The 14,181-nt window shown below is 36.3% G+C and overlaps 1 non-coding gene across 1 annotated transcript; it reads left to right on the top strand.

Moving 5' to 3' along the window:
* Positions 1-209: 209 nt before the first annotated feature.
* Positions 210-316, top strand: LOC142538122 (small nucleolar RNA R71). The gene has a single exon (XR_012818662.1). It is a non-coding gene; the product is annotated as a small nucleolar RNA R71 (small nucleolar RNA).
* The last annotated feature ends 13,865 nt before the right edge of the window (positions 317-14,181 follow it).

The raw sequence follows: 14,181 nt of genomic DNA on the forward strand, positions 1-14,181 counted from the left end.
CCGACAAATCATTAACTTGATTAACTCCAGCACCTCGTCTCTGCCTATCAGACTGAGGATGATAGCTACTAGCAGCCATCTCCTCCAATAACTCATATCCTTCCTCCGCCGTCTTTCTCAGTAAGTTACCACAGGCAGCAGCATCTATCATAGTACGGTTAGGAGTAAGCAGACCGTAGTAGAAAGTTTGAACAACTAACCCAAGAGACAGCTCATGGTGTGGACATCTCCTCAACAAGTCCTTGTAGCGCTCCCATGCCTCGTAAAGTGACTCTTGCTCATATTGAGCAAAAGTAGTAATGTCGGCTCTGAGCTTCATAGTCTTCGACGGAGGAAAGTACTTGATCAGGAACGCCTTTGCCATATCTTCCCATGTAGTAATAGACCCTACAGGCAAACAGTTTAACCACGACTTAGCTTTATCTCTCAGTGAAAATGGAAATAAACGCAAACGAATAGCGTCATCAGACACGCCATTAAACTTAAAAGTATCACAAATTTCAAGAAAGTTAGCTATATGAGAATTAGGGTCGTCAAGTGCACTTCCCCCAAATTGGACAGTGTTCTGAATCATCTGAATGATAGCTGGCTTGATCTCAAACTGATTAGCTCGAATGACTGGTCTTACGATGCTTGGACGTGCTCCATCAAGAGATGGCTGTGCATAATCCAACATCGGTATACGCCTTGGCTCCTCTCTTTGTTGATCGCCTTCCATTCTTTCCTTCGCTCTTTGCTGCTGTAGTCGACGTCTAGCTGTGCGTTCGATCTCGGGGTCAAAAGGCTCAAGCTTAAACTCGAGTGATCTTCGCATGCACCACAAGAAAAATCTGCAACACAATGAGAGTATCAAATAACAATAAAATAAATAATACTAAAGAATTTAACTGAAAAATAAAAAATTGTGAATCAACAGTCCCCGGCAACGGCGCCAAAAACTTGATCGAGCAAAACTTGCCCAGTCAATAATCACAAAATTTATTTTATAAATGAAAGCTCGATTTAAATATCGCAAGTGCACGATAGTCAAGTTATAATAAACCTAAGTGAATACGAGTATCGTTCCACAAGGACTGCATGACACTATTTTTATTTTCAATTATAATTTCTTTAGCAACGATAAATTGAGTTGATGATTAAACTAATGTAAAGTAAACAATTAAAATAATTAAAATGCAAAGAAAACGTGTTCAAGAACGCAATGATTAATTTGGATTAAATCAAATGAGAAATGAATTTGTTGAGAATTATCAGTTCACCTACCGCTCGTGTTTAACTAATTACACTCGACTTTTACTCGTGCGTTCGACGGAATTCCCTAGACTAATTAATATACTCTGTCGAGCTATATTAATATTAATCAAAAACATGCAGTACTCAAGTGTCCTCAAATATTTAACAGTTCAAGATTGCATTACATTCTATGGAATCCACTAGCTTTCATTCGGGTGAACTATCACTATCGACACGTACCCAATTCCGTATATCTACTAAAATTGTAAATCCGTGGTTTATACTATTTGATCGTATTGTTAACTATTCTATCGAACTCATCAACAACATGAAATAATCAAAGGAAGTTAGCTAGGCTTCGATTGAAACACGAAAGAACAATAGCATAAACAAATCACTAATAAAAACGTCGAGAAATAATGTTCAACACCGAGTACGGGGTAGGATCCCCTCAAATCCCAACAAATCTAGAGTTTAGCTACTGAAATTCATGATAAGAACCAACAATCAATGTAAGAAATAAAATACTGATTAATGAAAATACTAAAGATGACGATGGATGACGGCCACGACGCGTGGAAATCTCGAGGTCTTCGAAATCTCCTTTGCTCCTAGCCTCCTATCCAAGAAAAATTAATGAAAAGTCTGATAAAGTGTGTCAAAAAACGGCTGATCTCGTGTGTTAGGTTATAGTGTAGGATAGAGTCCCTAGAAATTTGGAAACAAATCTTTCTCAATCTCGCTTCTCGCTAGGGCGGTATATTTTGACCGCCCTAGCGAGAGGTCCTCGAATAAGCTTCCTCGAGCTTGTCCCAGGTTTTCGCTGGGGCGGTCACTTTTGATCGCCCTAGCGAGACACTTGCGCAAAATAATCCTCGGCCAGACCACAATGCTCGCTGGGGCGGTCACTTTTGACCGCCCTAGCGAGACCTCTTCGATATTATGCCAAAGTTTCTCCCACTTTTTGGTTCAATTCCTACAAAATAACCACAGAATACACGAGATTAGTCAAATGCTCAATAATGCTAAAAAATTGCAAAATTCAACTAAAACAAACTAATATGATACATGAACGTGACTCAAAAACAACACTAAAAACACGTAAAAACGAGTCCTATCATCCATCCTGGCTTTAAAATAAAATATCGCATTTTAAATTGCCAAATTCGCCCCCGGTCTTTTCTTCGATCCCGCCTCGAGTAATCGTCTGAAACATGAAACTCGAAAAGACATTTTAACGTGCACCGCATAAACATAAATAATTTAAAATAATGTATTTTCATAAATCATGCATTGCTAAAAATATATTTAAAATTAATTAAATGATTTAATAATTAAATAAATGAATGGGTTATACGTGTACTGAATTTGAGCACTACATATTAGTAACTTAATTACCACCTAAACTAAATCCTAAACCTACTTTACAATCATTGGCCGCCCACCTCATCCTCCAGCAGCCTTTCACGTAAATTACAGCAGCATTTCCTTCTCCTTTCAGCTGCAAGTCACGGCTCCCCAAAGATTTTCAAGAAAAGCTTCTTCTTCCGCCTCTCCGGTTCACATACCGCGCGTAATTCTTTGAGCTTTCAAGCGTATAATCATTAAGGCACGCTTGTATCTTCAATTTTCTCTTCATTCACGCCAATACTATGCTGGAATTTATGTGTGTGCTCGAAAATTAAAGGATCTTTCTTGTGGTTGTGTTTTTGTTACAAACTTGTCATGAAACTTGCATTGTTTTGATTAAAACTCATGTGTTCTTGTATATGTGCAAGGGGCTGCCGGTTTTTGTGTTTCTAAGGGATGTATATGATGGTGAGAGGGTGTCTACAGGCTGGAGTCGATGGTTAGATTGGTTCAGTCGAGGGTCGATCGGTTTTTTGTTGTTGTTGAAGTGTGTCTCAAAACCCATCACCCTCGGTTATTTAAAATTCTGCGACTTATTGGTTGTTTTCTGGGAATATGTTCAACATATGATTTGTATCAATCTCTGTTATCTTCGATTCGATATCAAATTCGTAATTTTCTAATAAGAAACGAGGGAGATATGACTTTTCTCATAAAGTCGCTCAAGCTGTGAAATTTCTGTGTCTCAAAACCCGTCACCTGGGTTATTTAAAATTATGTGACTTAGTGGTTGGTTTTCTGGAAATGTGTTCAACATATGATTTGTAGCACTCTGTGTTATCTTCGATTCAATAGCAAATTCATAATTTTCTGATAAGAAACGAGGGAGATATGATTTTTCTCATAAAGTCGCTCAAGCTGTGAAATTTCTGTGTCTCAAAACCCGTCACCTGGGTTATTTAAAATTCTGCGACTTAGTGGTTGGTTTTCTGGAAATGTGTTCAACATATGATTTGTAGCACTCTGTGTTATCTTCGATTCAATAGCAAATTCGTAATTTTCTGATAAGAAACGAGGGAGATATGATTTTTATTGTAAAATCGCTCAAACTGGGAAAATTGGTGCGCATACGCTGGAGATTTCCAGCAACCTTTGGGCTTGTTTCTAGGTCCTAAGTGGTCTGAAATAAGTGTGTTAGAGGCTGGTCATGGAGGTTTGAGTCATGGTTCGAGTTAGGCAAAATTTGGTTAAGTTTCGGGTTGATTCGGGTTAAAACCGGGACCCCGGTCAAAGTTTTAAAACGAATAGATTAAGTTGAATAGATTAAGTTTTGAAATGAGCTCGAGTTTACGTCTAAGAAATGCTTATAATTATGTTTTGAGATGTTTTAAGGTGTTGGTAAGCTTCGGGTCGAGATTTAGAGGTCCAGGGGTAAAACGGTCATTTTGGGTTTCCAGGGGCAAAATGGTCATTTTGAACTCGGGATGAAATTTTGGTCCTGGCAGCGCCCTGAGCACATTTTATCATGTTTTAAATTTTTATGCATCATGTTTACGATTTTTACTCAATTATGATAAATACGGTGCATGCTTGGTTTAAAGGAAAAACTACGTATATGCATGATTTTATTTAAATGATGAATATGATAACACATTTTGAAGGAAGTGATTTAGTTGTGACTAACACGATGACACGATGACATGTAAGGCCGGGACTCAGTGGGCGGGTAATGCTGTCGCTGATTATCCTCACCGCCGGGTACCGCGGTTACACGTAGATGGATCTATCGACTGACATGATGATACGAAAGTCACAGCTAATGAAAAAAATTCAAATTAAGAAATTTAACACGTATATGCTAATACGATGACATATGCTATGATTATTACCATGTTTTGACAGGACACGTTTGCGTATATGATTCTACTGCAGACATGAAATGTATGTTGATTATGCTATATTTCACTGCTGTGTGCTATATATATGTACTTTTTATTACTGGTACAGGTGTGTTGAGTCTATAGACTTACTAGGCGTGTGTGATGCAGGTGAGTTTGTTGCTGAGGAGACTGGAGGTCCTGAACTTTAAGTAAGCAGCTCTGGTGCGGTGACACGACCCGAGGACCATTATTTTTCCGCATATTGATTCACGAGTTTTGAGATGAGTTACACATGTTTATACGTTGATGATATCTAGATTTTTACTCGTTTATGTTTACGTTAATTTTGGGATGATGTTGGCTATTTTCAAACTGTACTATTTTTATTGGCAAATAAATAAGATTATTTTAAATGTTATTATTGTAATTGCGAGCTTTTATAAAATATATATATATATATATATATATATATTTTCGAACATTTAAAAATGAGTAGACGTTTCAGAAAATGTATATGTATACGATGAAAAAAAAGGTTTATGATGAAAGAAAAGGTTTAAGTTTATGTACATTCATGAAAGACTATTTTTATTAAAAGTATTTTCACTGTTGCATGTTTATGTATATATATTATTTGTTAATATGGTTAAGGTTTGCTGAGTCAATAGACTCACAAAGTGTGAATGATGCATGTGAGGATTTTTATGCGGAGAACCGATGACCTATATATTGCTAGTTTTCCGCACAGTTATGATTTTACATTATTTTAAAGATTTTGATGACTTTTGGAAGTAAAGAGCGGTTTTGAGAGGATTAAAATGTTTATGCTACTTTTTGAAAAAACGCTAGCTTTAGGTTTGATTTGACGTTTACGATTTTATCACAATTACTACACTTTTGGATTTTGAGTAAAATAGATGGTGAGTTTATTTTAAATGGTGCAAAAGTGTAAATATATATATATATATATATATATATGTATATATATATATATATATATATATATATATATATATATATATATGTATAGTTCGGCCGAAGCCAAGTGGTTTTAAGGGGAAAAAAATTTGTAGCACATTTTAAAGAAAATGAGTTAGAGACATTTCATTATATATCGCCCCAGGTCAAAGAACTAATGGTGTACAACCATAACCGCAGACTAGTCCACTAGATAAATGAAAACCATTTGAAAAGTTCGAGTGAGGATTGTTCAACGCAATCATCATATGATCACCCATCTGTATGATTAGATATCTCCAAGTTCATACCAATGAAACGCGATGTTAACTTTATAGATACTAGTCTCTAGCTCAAGCGACCTCTATTCTAGTTTAAGATGACTGAATCGACTAGAAACGAATTTATAATATACAGTACACGTCTAATGAATTTCATTATCTACGTTGCAAGATAGACATCATGGTACTATAATATATTCAAAGACTTTATCCATGCAGCTTCCATGAGTACACATATAAAAGAAATATCAAAATCGAATAAAATCGTAAAATATTATTAGAATAAATATAGTTTTTACGTGAGAGCCAATAAAGCTCAAGCCACAAGTTGTCTTGTTGGACACCTACTCTAATAATAACATAATTATTTTTACTTTGATCATTGTCAAGCTCGAGTCAAAAGCTGAATAAAACAAGTGTTACCCATCCCGTAACCAACAACAAGAATGATACAAAGTCTTATACTTTGTACCAAAATAATGTCAAAATATTTGGTGCTAATTTAAGTCGAAAGGATCTTCAAATTTTCAAAAGGATATACACGGATAATAATTTTCACGAGTCAACAAAAAAGAGTGGATCGAGGAGATCGAAGCAAATATTCTCGGCGTATGGATATAAAGATTCCTGGAACAAAAGCTACATTTACGCGATGAATGGTTCGATCACATTCACAATCACTGGTATAATATTCCCAACTAAAATTGGTTGCATAAATTTTACGCACTTCACAATTAACAAAAAGGAACCCTGGATAACTCAATATAAACCATCTTTAATTAATTTTACGTACTATATATCCATTCCTTTATTCATTCTTTACTCTTATATATATATAGCAACATTATATATATTCTCTCCTTTGTAACAAGTGTATATACTTAATTATAAATTATAACGATATATTTATTTTATGTGTTTAAAATTATAAATTCTGGAGCAAATTATTAAAAGTCTATCAAGTTGATAATCACTGATGATCTTGCGAAATGTCAAAAGATAATATATTTGAATTGACAAAGATTCCTATCATCATAAATATAATAAAGACTCTTTGAATGGCATATAATATCGCAGTGTTATAATTAGATTCGGTAACATGATTATTAAGCGTTGCATGTTGGATATTAAAATGTTTCATTAGAATATACAACATATACATAAATATATATATTACGAATATCTGTGCAGGAACAAGGATTTTACGAAACTAGCTATTCAACTATAATAATACATTGCACATAAAAGACAGAAAAAAATACAAACAAACAAACCTATCCATTGATTTATTGAAGGAGAAATAGTACTCATTAAATATAAAAAATAAGACAATTATCTAAATATTTACTCAATAATATTACTTGACACTAACAAGTTGTCGAGCTTAGTTAATCATAATCTCCTCCTTCGTCTTCCTTATGAATTCTTCAAATTTCTTGTTCAACTCTTCGGTGCTCAACTCCTCTCCTTCCGCAACTTCATGTTGATCCATAAATTCATCTTCTTCAATAATATCATCAAGAAGTAAGAGATTTCAGTTTCCTTTTGATCATGGATTTCTGCAACTGCTTCAAAATTATAATCACAAATCCCACGTAACTCTTCATCACTCCCCATGGAAATCTCTTTTCTCTCATCATTCAGAATCCTTTCGCCTTCTTTTGGCCTCTGCAGAAAGTTGTTATATGTGTGCAGCAATCCATCCCCAACCCTTTTCTGCAACATCTCGTTAGGATCGAAACCTGAAGAAGAACAAACCAAGCCGGAGGTTTTGGATAGGAAAACCAAGAGGGCGTTGCAGATGAAAAATATGAAGTTCTTGTTCACAGCATGGGAGTGGAGATTGAAAGGGTTTGCAGAAGGACAGGGAAACTTTCGAGGGTGAAACAGGGAAGATGAGCACAAGGAGTAGTAAGAGAATATGAAAGAAAATATTGAAACTGAGAGTAATAACTGAGTCATCATCTTCTTCAGCGGTTTAGAGGTAAAGACTTTGCTTAAACTCTTCTCTTTTTTAGGCTCCATTACTTTGGTTTGCGTGGACAGATAGTTAAGAGGATTTCAAAGGGTGTGTTAGGAGAGGTGAGGTTTCAAAGAGACGACGGAAGGTTCACTTCTATATATAGTTGCAGCAAAATATTAAAAGGGCGTGGGTCAATAATCAATAAGGTGAACCTTTACGCAACTAAGGAAAAATTACAATATTTTATTTTTTGTGATTTTAATCAGTTTTGTATGGAATTTTGTTTGACATTAACGGTAAAAATATTGTACGTAGAGATATCAATGTTATCTCAGATGTCGTAACATCTAGTGACAACACGCAGTTGAATGCTAAACCACAAAAAATAACTTAAATAAAAATAACTCAGAGATAATTATGCACAAGTATAAATATTTACACGATGCCTCAGGGCAAAATAATTATTAAAAAGCGTCAAGTCAGTTTACAAAATCAATACTAGTAATTCTATGTAAAACTAATTTTATTAACAAGTAATCAAATTGCATTCTAAAACAACAATAGAATAACCAAATAATGCAAAAACTATGTGTCAAAAACTCGAACCATAAAACAAAATCTTCAATCAACACATTCACAAGTGTTGTCTTTATATGTCTCCAACAACCATGACAACACAGTTATAAATAACTGCATTCTTCAATCGGCGGTGCTCTTAATTTTCTCTCTGTGAGTATTTCTCTCTATCTCTTCACTCTTGTGTACAACATATGATTCTTATATTTATAGACATGTTTTTCCCTATAATTGTTTCTTTGATTAGATACCTCGAAATCATGGTAAGATAGAGTTTATAAGGAAATAAACAATTTTAAGCATATCAAATTAAATCTAAAGTCGATCTCTTTAAAAGTCTAGAAAGACAAAACTCTTAGTCAAATATTTAAGAAAATCTTATCAATAAGAAAAAGATAATTTGATGAATAAATTATATCTTATAACACAATAAATATTTGTTCTCTCAATCTCCCTTTTTTACCCTTCCGGACATAACAAACACAAACAAGTCTATTCAAGTTGGCGCAACTCCATTTAGCTCCTCCTGAAATTGAAAGCATATCTCCCCCTGAATTTGATAGTGTTAGCTTAGTTGTTGTTAGCCGTGTTGACAATAAGAAGCGAAAAACATGCAAAAACATTCATAACATAATACTAAATCAGAGGATAGCATTAAAAACAACTTAACACATGATAATGAATTTAAAACTAACAAACTCATAGCATATAGAATGACGAAATAAAATCACTGAATGCTATCGGCATTAACAATTTCCTCTTCAGCTTCTTCTTCATTTGCATCACAATGTTCTATTCCTAATGGTTCAGCGTCCGAAGTTTGTGCACTAACAGTTTGATCTTCTTCCCCTTTTTGTCCAAAATGGACTGTCACTTCCAGCATCAGTCTATAATCAGAAACAAATTTTTATAGTAAACCAGAACAGTCTTTGTTTGAATATTCTGGCCAGAGCATGATCAAGCTGAGCTTGGTTGACGGTTGTTTAGATCGTGACATAATGAGTGGATGAGGCATTATTGTGAGAATTTTGAGGTGTGTTGGAACAATCAAACACGACACCGGACTTAGACCAAGGTAAGTCTATCTTCCTGTTTCCCTTAAACAGAGCAGGGACAATTCTTAAGAGCTCACTAACATCTGACGACTGCTCGTCAATGTCTCTGATGAATCCTTGAGATTCAAGAATTCCATAAATCAGTTAAGGTAAGGGGAGTTTGGATGCTTTGAAACCTCATTAGAAAACTATAGCACATTCTTAGAAACTAATTTGCCAAAATTGAGAGTACAAGTTCTAATAGGCAAATAAATTCATGGCATGTGGTTTTGTCACCACTGTGGAATTGGATGAAGGAATCCAATTGCGGAAAGAAATTTTGTGAAGCACAGAATAGAGAGAAGTCGGGTTTGCTGTTGAACGGCGGAATGGATGATCTGGAAACTGCGTGATCAAACCCCCTGTCAACACCAAAGTAACCTCGTGAATATTTGTTTGAGGTCCATCATCTATATCAAGAGTATTATAGTAGAACTTGATGACTGCATGATTAAATCTGTACACCTTGTTACGAACAAACATCCTCAAAACTTGTCGTACCTCTCAACACTACTCCAGATGAGAGGTTGGTATTAAACTTAAGAATTGCTTTCGATAAAATGGAAGCACCATAGACATAGTAGAAAATATCCATAGAAGTTTGAGAAACTCCACCATATTGTGACTTAAAAAGGCATCAATGTCCACACTTTTCTTCAATAAACTCATGATTTGCATATATTGACCACTGATCAAGAGCCTTTTCGGTATTGAACTTTGTACTGAAGGCCTTGTCCAAATTATAGTTTTTAAAGTCAGTGTTTGTCCGTAGTGTTCTCAGAATCCATCTCAACATCTTTGCTTCCATGTCCGGAGTGTTCTCAGCATCCATCTCAACATCTTCGCTTCCAGTATGATCATTCCCATTACCCTTCTTCAGTAGAGGGAGAAGACGAACTGTAAGAGTAAGCCTTGTTATCAGCAAACTTTTTTCAAGAAATATGAATTTTGGTTAAAAAGTGTGGCGTTCCTAGGTCATATAATTTTTGAATTAAGGGTGTCAGTAGACCGTAGTGGAGGCAATCAAGGACTGGCCACAACCAAGAACAGTGACTGAAGTAAGAAGTTTTCTGGGTTAGCTGGCTACTATAGGAAATTTGTGGAAGGATTTTTCGATAGCCATTCCTCTCACCAAACTCACTCAGAAGAACTCAAAATTTATTTGGAATGAAGCCTGTTAGAGAAGTTTTGAAATCCTGAAGACAAAACTCGCAACTACACCAGTACTAATTCTTCCCGAGGATGGCAAGAACTTCACTTTATACAGTGACGCTTCAAAGGGAGGGTTAGGGTGTGTGCTTGTGCAAGAAGGTCAGGTAATTGCCTACGCCTCGCGGCAATTAAAGCCATATGAGCAGAATTACCCAACTCATGACCCGGAGTTAGCTGCAGTAGTATTTGCGTTCAAAATCTGTAGGCACTACCTTTATGGAGTGAAATGTGAAGTATTTACTGATCACCAGAGCCTCAAGTACATTTTCACCCAAAAAGAATTAAACATGAGGCAAAGAAGGTGGATGGAACTTCTAAAGAATTATGATTTGGTAATCAATTATCATCCGGGTAAGGCGAATAAGGTGGCAGATGCATTGAGCCGAAGAAATTTTGGAAAAGTAAGCTTATCTTCACTATCAGCGCAACCAAGACTTCGAGAAACCATCAAATTGAAGCAGAGTCAAGACTCCTCTATCCTTAAAATTAAAGAACAAATCCAAGAAAGAAAAGTTCAAGAATTTCATATTGATGAAAATGGTATCCTTTGGATGAAAGGACGGTTGTATGTGCCAGAAATCGATGGGATTCAAGAAGAAGTAATGGTCGAGGCACATAAATCGAGATTTTCAGTACATCCGGGAAACACCTAAAATGTACAGAGATCTGAAAAATCATTACTGGTGAAACGGAATGAAGAAAGATGTGGCTGTCTTTGTTGCAAAGTGCTTAACCTGTCAACAAGTCAAGGCAGAACATCAACGGCTTGGAGGACTTCTACAACCGTTGGAAATACCAAAATAGAAGTGGGATAACATCTCCATGGACTTTGTAGTCGGGATACCAAGATCAAGGCAAGGTCACGATGGAATCTGGGTAATTCATTGACAGATTGACCAAGTCTGCACATTTCTTGCCAGTGAGGATGAATTACAATCTGGATAAGCTAGCTACCTTGTTTATGGACAATATAGTGAGACTAAACGGAGTTCCGGCAAGTATATTATTTGATAGAGATCCAAGGTTCGTATCTCGGTTTTGGAAGAGTTTTCAAAAAGCCATGGGAACCAAAATAACTCTTTGCACGGCCTATCACCCACAAACTGATGGCCAAACCGAGAGAACAATTCAAACCCTCGAGGACATGCTGAGGGCATGTGCTCTGGATTTTCATGGACACTGGAGTGAACACTTACCCCTGATAGAATTTGTCTATAACAACAGCTATCACAGCAATATTTCAATGGCACCGTATGAGGCATTGTATGGTCGAAAGTGTAGGTCGCCTCTATATTGGGATGAAGTCGGAGAAAAACCTGTCACTGGACAAGAGCTTGTTCAAATAACCATTGACAAGGTCACTTTAATCAAAGAAAGACTCAAGGCAGCCTAAGATAGACAAAAGAGCTGGGCAGATTTGAAGAGGAGACCGTTGGAATTAGAAATCGGTGAAAAGACTTATGTCAAGGTCTCTCCTATGAAGGGAGTGGTTTGGTTCAGTAAATCCGGAAAATTAAATCCAAGGTATGTGGGACCGTTCGAGATACTGGACAAAGTGGGAACCTTAGCCTACCGTCTGGCTTTGCCGCCGGATATGTCCAGAATACATAACGTTTTATACATCTCACAACTGAGGAAATATGTTCCAGACCCGAGTCATGTTCTTAAAGCTGCACCGTTAATGATTGAAGGAAATCTGAATGAACAACTCAAATATGAAGAGGTCCCTACCCGAATACTGGACACAAAAGATCAAGTGTTGAGACATCGGACAATCCCTTATGTCAAAGTACAGTGGTCAAATCATACTAAAATGGAGGCCACTTGGGAACTCGAAGAGAAAATGCGCTCACAATATCATCATCTATTCAAAAGCTCGAGCTGATCCAAGTTTTAAGGACGAAACTTTCAATAAGGAGGGAGGGATGTGAGAACCCGGAATTTGCCGATCCGAAGCGAACCATGTAAGAAATACAAACTTAAAATTTAGCTTAATCTAAGCTCAACAACTTTCATTCTATCTATAAAACTTAAATATGAAATTATATTTTCAGCTAAATTAACCCGAAAAAGTAGCTCCGAAGCTCGGGGATTAGCTTAACGGGAAGCCAAGCTGCAAATAACCGCATCCATCGAAGAGACGTCACTAGAGGAGTAAAACCACAGCTCAAGGACTCGATCTTTCAGCTCAAAAAAGCTCAACCATGCTTGTCCTAAAAGGACCAAAAAGAGAGATAAATGAGGAGCTAAGGGAAGAGCTAAGGGTTAAGACAAACTTAGTATGCAAGAGATGACCTTTGAGTTAAACCATAAAGGAGCTAAGGGAGGAGCTAAGAGACTAGGACACATTAATGATGCAGGAAAAGACCTTTGGTGCATGAGTTACCTTTGACCACCATTATGAGCAAAATTACTCCATTCTTGGAGGCCAAGAATTCGGCCATGAGGAGATTAGGAGACCAAAATTTTTCTAGAAATAGGGCATCAAGGTTAAAGAAAATGCACCCCAAAAAAAGCCTCAAAATTTCGATTTTCTTCCCGTCCCAACTTCTCCATAATTTCGTCCAAGAAGGAGTTTCGTGTAGTCGAGTGCCAAAGTCCTGCGTTGAAGTGCTGCTGGATTAAAGACATCATCTGTAAAAGTTACGACGAAGTTTGTCCAAAGATCTGCATTTTCGAAGCGTACTTCTAAAACACTGTAAGTGGGTTTTTGTTATGTAATTTCTTGTATTTTGAACTTTGAATATAAATATCATGACATGCATGTGTGTGTCCTTATTTTCAAAAATGTCAGTCTATTTTTTTTAAAATTTTCGATCGATGATATGCTCTGTTTGTTCTTCGAAATTCTTTGATTCCGCTGAATCCATCTGAAACTCTGATATCTGAAATTCTGATAAGTTCTATCTGGTAAACTCTGAATTCTGTGTTGCACTATTACAAATTGATTTGAAATGGGACGAGAATTGTAATTCTGTCTGGCCCCCATTAGTGGGTATAAAACTATGTTCTGTCTGGTCCCCATCGAAGGGTATAAAACCGTGTTCTGGCCTCTCCCCTTAGAGGACTAACATATTGGAGAAAATTTGACCATGGAAATGAGATGAGAAACAATGTTGTGTGTTTTTGAATTGTTCTGAAATGCTCTGAATCATCTGTTAGCTTCTGTCTCATATTTGATTCATTTCTGTTATGATAAGTTAAAAGTAATAAGATTTGAAAGTTTGTTAAAGAAATGCTTTAAAGATTAAGTTCTATATGTATCAATGGAAATCGATCGACCCCCCACTTGCTGAGTGTTTCCCAAAACACTCACCCCTTACAAATTTCAGATAAGAACGAAGAGCAAATGAATGAGGAGGAGCAAGATGGTTTCTGGGGATGGTAAATCGATGATTGAGATCAAGACTCAAGACTTTTACTTTTCTTTTGTTTCCGCTTCTAAAACTGTGATGTAATTTTCATTTCATTGTCATTGTAAAGACAATATTGTTTTATGAAAAAGACTGGTTTGTTTTTTATACGAGGCTTAATTGTTTTCAAGTAATTGTTAAACAATACCGAATGTCACCAACGCTTCGGACACGGGGCGTGACAAGAGCCAGTTACTCAACAAGCTGAAGAACCTTCTACTA

Source organism: Primulina tabacum, chromosome 2, assembly GCF_025594145.1.
Source record: "Primulina tabacum isolate GXHZ01 chromosome 2, ASM2559414v2, whole genome shotgun sequence".
In the NCBI taxonomy this organism is placed as follows: domain Eukaryota; kingdom Viridiplantae; phylum Streptophyta; class Magnoliopsida; order Lamiales; family Gesneriaceae; genus Primulina; species Primulina tabacum.